Source organism: Sorex fumeus, unplaced genomic scaffold (assembly GCF_029834395.1).
Source record: "Sorex fumeus unplaced genomic scaffold, SorFum_2.1 ptg000008l, whole genome shotgun sequence".
In the NCBI taxonomy this organism is placed as follows: Eukaryota; Metazoa; Chordata; class Mammalia; order Eulipotyphla; family Soricidae; genus Sorex; species Sorex fumeus.
Window position 1 is genome coordinate 47,522,468 of NW_026606065.1, and position 7,309 is coordinate 47,529,776.

A 7,309-nucleotide genomic window follows, 5' to 3' on the forward strand; every position below is an offset into this window, starting at 1 on the left:
TTTCTTTCTTTCTTTCTTTCTTTCTTTCTTTCTTTCTTTCTTTCTTTGCTTTTTGGGTCACACCCAGCAGTGTACAGGGGTTATTCCTGGTTCATGCACCCAGGAATTACTACAGGCGGTGCTTGGGGGACCATATGGGATGCTGGGAATCGAACCTGGGTCGGCTGCATACAAGGCAAATGCCCTACTCGCTGTGTTATCACTTCAGCTCCTGAGATTGGTGTTTGAATATTAAATGTAATCAAATATTGTGAACTAACTTATAAGATAAAAGGTAAAGGTAAAGGCCCTCCCGTTGATCGTCGATTTGCTCGAGCGGGCCCAGTAACGTCTCCATTGGAGATTTTGTTGTTACTGTGTCTGGCATATCAAATACTCTCGGTAGCTTGCCGGGCTCTCCGAGAGGGGCGGAGGAATCGAACTCGGGTCGGCCATGTTGGCCGCTTGTAAGGCGAACGCCCTACCGCTGTGCTATCGCTCCAGCCCAACTTATAAGATAAAAAAGATTAAAAAAAAAAGAATATCCAAGCTCCAAAGTCAGGATTCCCCAAGCTGTGGCAATTCTAGGTGCTCTCAAAAGTTGGTAGTACTGGGATTGGAGAGATGGTAGAGTCGGTCAGGGTGCTTGCCTTGCACACAGCTGGCCTGGCTTTCTTCCCCAGAACCTCATATGGTTTCTCAAGCCTTCCAGGAGAGATCTCTGAATGTACAGTCAGGAGTTAATCCTGAGCACTGTTGGATGTGGCCTCCAAAAACAAACAAACAAACAAAATGCAGTTGTCAGCTTTACTGAGTTTATAGGAGACACATAAATACTATAACTTTGGCTAGGCTTAGATATATCTTTGTGCTCATTTATTTTTTTTAAATTTTTTATCTATTTTGTTGTGGGGGGGTCATACCCAGCAGTACTCAAGTGCTTATTACTGGCTCTGCACTCAGGAACCACTCCTAGCTGGCTCTCGGGGATCATAAGGGATGCCAGGTTGGGCCGCGTGTAAGGCAAGCACACTAGTTGCAGAACTATTGCTCTGGCCTCTCGTGCACATTCATAAGGTTAGTGGGAAGATCTCCAACTCTTACAAACCAATTTATCCAACTCAAAAATCAGGACTTATTTGTTTGTAGGACATTTCTTTGGTTTAAGTAATCTGTTTGGAGTACAGTTATTTCTTTATTATTATTTTTTAATTGGTGTGTGTGTGTGTGTGTGTGTGTGTGTGTGTGTGTGTGTATCTGGCAGTGCTCAGGATCCAGTCCTGACCCTGTTCAGGGATCACTACTAGTGATTCAATGGAGATCATATGTGGTGGCAGGGATAGAACTAGTATTGGCTGCATGCAAGGCAAGCACCCTACCCAGTCCTCCAGTTCAGGGCCACTTTCTTATCAAATGAATTTGTTTTTTAGGGTTATTCCTCAGAGGAACAAGTTCATGAGAAAAGACTAGATCCCAGAGTAAAAGATTGCCAGGATGGAAAGGAAGGAAACTACCAGAACGAGAAGTTCAGAAGACATTTCTTTGTTTCCAATTTTGTCTTGTTTCCTGTGAAAAGCTTTTCTTCCTGAAGTTTAGGTGGGAAACTGCAAAGGAAGGGTCATTAGATAGAGAAATTAGAGAGTGAAGATAAACCTCTTACCTTCCCAGGGCTGGAGCGATAGCACAGCGGTATGGCATTTGCCTTGCACGCAGCCAATATGGCCTACCCGAGTTCGATTCCTCTGTCCCTCTCAGAGAGCCTGGCAAGCTACCGAGAGTATCTCGCCCGCACGGCAGAGCCTGGCAAGCTCCCCGTGACGTATTCGATAAGCCAAACACAGTAACAACAAAGTCTCCAATGGAGACGTTACTGGGCCCGCTCGAGCAAATCGATGATCAACGGGAGGGCCTTTACTTTACTTACACAGTAATCTAAGGCAAATAATTAAAATTCTTAATACAATTTCCTCCTCTGTTAAATGAATCTGAGTCAAATACTTTTCCTAATTGCAACTAGATAAATCTAAAAATTCTCTGTTTTTTTTTTTTTTTTTGCTTTTTGGGTCACACTTGGCTTTTGCACAGGGGCTACTCCTGGCTCATGCACTCAGGAATTACTCCTGGCAGTGCTTGGGGACCATATAGGATGCTGGGAATCGAATCTGGGTTGGCTGTGTGCAAGGCAAATGCCCTACCCTCTGTGCTATCGCTCCAGTCCTAAAATTCTCTGGTTTTGCAGTTGTTCAAAGCCAAGGTCCATTAATCTCATTCTTTCCAACCGACTTTATGAATAGCTCACAATCCTCACAGGAAAATCAGCGGGATGCCAACCCTGATGATCTGCTCCAGAAGACTTGGAATTTCTTCTTCGTTTAGGGCCATGACTTTTCCAGTGTAGCTTCTGCGTTTAGACCCTGAGCTAACTCATATTTTACTCCTAATAATTCTGCACTGCATTTTCCCCCTTTCTTCCTCCCCCCCCCCAATTTTTATTGATTCACTGTGAGATACAGTTACAAAGCTCTCATGTTTGAGATTCGTTCATACAATCAAACACCTATCCCACCACCAGTACACATTTCCCATCACCAAAATCCCCGGTATCCCCACCCATTTCACCCCTTCCCCTGACTGTGTGGAAGACAATTTGCACAATACTCTCTTCTTTGGTTACATTCGATATTTTGACACCAGTCCCACCACTACTCAAACCTGCTGAAAAGGCATTGCTAGACAATTTGTTTTGTATTGCTTGTTATGGATAAAATATAATTTTGTGGCTGCATGCTCTAGGAATTCTAAACTTTTAATAAGTAGGGTCTGGAGAGATCTCTGCAGGGAGCTACCTGGTTCCGAGACTTGTGTTTGTGTCTCTGGCTCATGGTGTGTGGGAGCTTAAGTAGCCGGTGGCTGTTTTTGGGCATCATCTCAGAGTCCCATAGGGGTGGGGAGAAAGAGAAGGCCCGGGTCCCTCTCTGTCCCATGCCTCCACTGCTATCACGTACCTGGAGTTTTCGTTGAGTTCTAGACGATGGCAGCTATCGGGATTCCTTAGTGGCAGTCAGAGGAACAGCACCTGTTCCTATCTGGAGTGGCCCGTTGAAAGCAGCCTATTGCAAAGTCTGGAGGCATCTCTGCAATGAGCTATTCCATTCCAAGATTCATGTGTATGTCATCTACATTGCATTTGTGATCCTCAGGGTTCAACAAAGAAAAAGTGAAATCTAAGTGGATCCTCAATGGACAAATTCTTTCTGAAGATTCTAAGCAGAATTTCTCATTTATTCATAGACTTAAACATTCTCTGAATTTTACCAACTACTTGTCAAATAAAAGTATAAGAGATAGGTAAACAATACAGTAACAATCTAATACTTATGTAATTTTTTTCTTTAATAGTTCTACTTCAAGGTAGAAATAGTCTAATAGCTCTACATCCACATTACTTTTAAGTGTCACAATGATTCTATAAGGAAGATACTCAGATTGTTCCCATTTAGCAGATAAGAAAATTAGGGGCACACAATTGTGTGAGTTTAATCTGGAGATAGAGCAGATTCTTATAGTGGATTTTTTTTCTTTTTGGGTCACACCTGGCGATGCTCAGGGGTTACTCCTGGCTCATGCACTCAGGAATTACTCCTGGCGGTGCTTGGGTGACCACACAGTACGCTGGGAATTGAACCCAGGTTGGCCATGTTGGCTGCATGCAAGGGAAACGCCCTACCTGCTGTGCCATCGCTCCAGCCCCCTATAGTGGATATTTACAGAAAAATTTTCTCCAGCTCCAACAGGAAGAAGAAGAAAATAATCATTTCAAAATTCACCAGCATAGGGGCTGGAGTGATAGCACAGCGGGTAGGGCATTTGCCTTGCATGCGGCCCACCCAGGTTAGATTCCCAGCATCCCATATGGTCCCCCAGGCACTGCCAGGAGTCATTCCTGAGTGCAGAGCCAGGAGTAACCCCTGAGAATCGCTGGGTGTGACCCAAAAAGCAAAAAAAAAAAAAAATTCACCAGCATAGTCTGTTCTTAACTAGTCCAGTTTAAGAGAAACTATTTTAGAGAAATGAACTATTACCTGAGCCTGATTTTTAGGGATTTTATCAAGAGAAAAAAATCCTCAATCTGGGAGCGACTGTGAAGATGCTTGAATACTTTCCCTTGTTTCTCCCTTACCAAAGCTCTATTTACTGAGTTTCTGTTAGCTGACATATCACATTATCGTATAACCCTCAGATTAGAAGTCATTCCTAAGGCACAAAGCAAAGTTTTGAGAGGTGGAGAGGTGGAGAAAATATCAGAATCAGACTCAAGCATGGCAAAAATACTGGAATTTATTAGACCAGAGAAAATATAAATGTAAATATCATATGTGTATATATATACATATATAAAGAGAGAGAGATATATCATCAATATATCAAGGTTTCTAATGGGAAAAAGTAGGTGATATGCAAGAACAAATGGGCAATGATGGGCTAAATCTAAGACAGGAAAAAAGAAAAAAACTTGGAAGAATTTAAGGAAAAAATAGTTCACATAGCACTGCCCTCCCGTTGTTCATCGATTTGCTCAAGCGGGCACCATTAACATCTCACAACAAATTGTGAGACCTGTCGTTACTGATTTTGGCATATTGAATACGTCACAGGTAGCTTGCTGTGCCGGCAAGATACTCTCCGAGAGGGGCGGAGGAATCGAACTCAGGTCAGCCATGTTGGCCGCGTGTAAGGCAAACGCCCTACCCGCTGTGCTATTGCTCCAGCCCAGTTCACGTCAAGAGACACAAATATATAAATTTTATATGACTTTTGAAAAGTCACTCAACCAGTGGTCAAAGAGATAACACAATGGGTAGGGTGCTTGGACTGCATGTGCCATACCCGGATTGACTCCAGGCCCTGCATCTGTATACAGTTCCTGAGCCCTGCCAGGAGTGATACTTGAGTGCAAAGCCAGGAGTGGGCCAGCATAGCCAAGTTGGTCCAAAGAAAGGGGAAGATGAAGGGGAAGGGGGAGGGGAAGGGAAAGGAAAGAGAAGGAGAAAAAGAAGAAGAAAAGGAAATCATATAACTAGCATACAGTCAGTATTTAAAGTGTTAAGAAAAAAGACCCATAAACCCAGGATTCTGTGTACTCTGAAATTATATTTTAAAAGTGACATAGAAGTGAAGGTTTTCTGAGACAAACAAAAATGGAGGGGAGTTTTGTTCAGCAGATGTTCCCTGAAAGATAGATTTAGGGCATTCTTTGGAAGGCCAGGTATGTAGTTCAGTGGTGGGGCACTTGCCTTACATGTGCCATGCCCTAGGTTTGGTTCCTCTCAAAAAATAAAACTGATACACACACATATGTATGTATATGTGTAAGGATCATATTCTTATAATCCTCTCAAAAAGTAAAACTGGTATATATCCACCTAAAGAGGGCATTAAAGGAAAAACCAAATCTTTCTTCTTAATTGGTCTACAGGTAATAGTTCAAATAATAGCAGTAGTGTATTGAATGATTAATGACATAAGTGAAAAAACTGAGAGCAGTGGCACCAGAGATTAAGTGGGTCAGCAGTATTTTGTTATTATTAAATGTGTACACTCACATAGTAATACATAATACTATTATGACTGTTTTTTTTAAAAAATGGACTTAGATTAGATTTTAATCACCAAGAAAAGTAAAATATGAAATGTACTTAGCATACTCAGAAAGGAGAAAAAAATACAATCGTAAATAGTTCAATTGAGGACCTGAGAGATTGCACAAGAGGTGATGCACTTGCCTTGTTGCATGCAATATATTCTGGTTCAAATCCCACACATGCTACAGAAGTCCCCCTGCCCTGCCCAGAACTGTGAGATGTCACTTCTATGTACAGAGTGAGAATTAGAATCAGAGCACTGCTGGTGTGGTCCAAATCCACCCTTTCAAAACAAAAGAAAAAGAGGCAAGGCTAGGAGATGGCCTCAGTGGCTAAAATGGCTGCCCTGCCAAGTGTGAGGGCACAGGTTTAATGCCCAGTGCTGCCTCCATGCACCGAGCAATTTCTGGTAGCTCTGCTGTGTGAAACTCCCAGAACCACAAGTAATTTCCAGCTATGCCATAGTAGTGTGCAAGCCAAACTACTACAGAGTGCAATAACTGGTGAGCAACACAACTAAAAAAATGTGCAGTTAATGGTGAGCCTGTGTGCAAATGCCGCAGTGTAGTGAGGATGTGACCCAGCTCATCATAAAGGGCAAAATAATCATCAAAAGAGGAAACAGATGAGAATTACAGATAGAAAAGATAGGCTACATACGTGGAGAGAAAGATAAAGCTCATGAGAAGTCATGTGTAAGCTCCCTGTTGCATTCTTACAGTCCTGTATTTAGTTGCTCACTTATAGAGCTTAACTTCACCATAAGAGAATCTGCAGAGAAGTTATAAGCCCCTGTTACTAATTAGAGTTGTACGAAACTACTAATTTTCACTTCATGACTATGCACGTATTGAAACTAGAATTGCAAGGAACTTAACAATTTTGGTGGGATAGGGCTTTGTTGAGGCACTTAAAAGTAGCTTTGATTGAAATAGATTGAAGCTCTGGAATCTCATTTCATTTGTTCCCACATGGCAAAACCAGTGGACCGACCCAGTAACCAGGTACACTTGACAGATTTAAAGTTACTACAGAACAAAACAAGATCCATTCAAACCCTTTCAATTATATAAAGGATTAATAAAATTATGTGGAAAACAACCACAATGATTTTTTCCCTATAGGGCACCATTTAAAAGAAACAATGTGATCTGAGAGTAAAATTGAACAGTACATTTTAATTTGTTTTGTTTCGTTTTCAGGACACATTGGACTGTGCTCAGGGTTTACTCCTGGCCCAGTGCTCAGGGATCACACCTGGCAGGGCTTGGGGAGCCATATTGATCCTGGGAATCAAGCCTGGATAGGTCACTTGCACGGCAAGTGCACTACCCACTCTTAAGCACCTTAATTGAAAAATTTAATAAATATTTTCTGAGACAAAGGACCCTAGGTTACTAGTAGACAGTTTAGTTTGTGTCAGAGAAACAACATTTCAACTATGAAATAAGTACTATTGCTTAAGTAAAAATTCTTATAAAATAGAAAATCATATAGAATATTTATGAAAGTTATTGCAAAACAAACTTGCCTTAATTTAACTTCGTATCTGTTGGATTCAACCTGCTTGTATTTTACTTACATATATTGCCAACTCAATCACTGGGAAATCATTCCCTTTTTAGTTTGGTTGATAAATAAATGCACACAAGTACCCAATCTGGAATATATTAGACATATTTATAAAC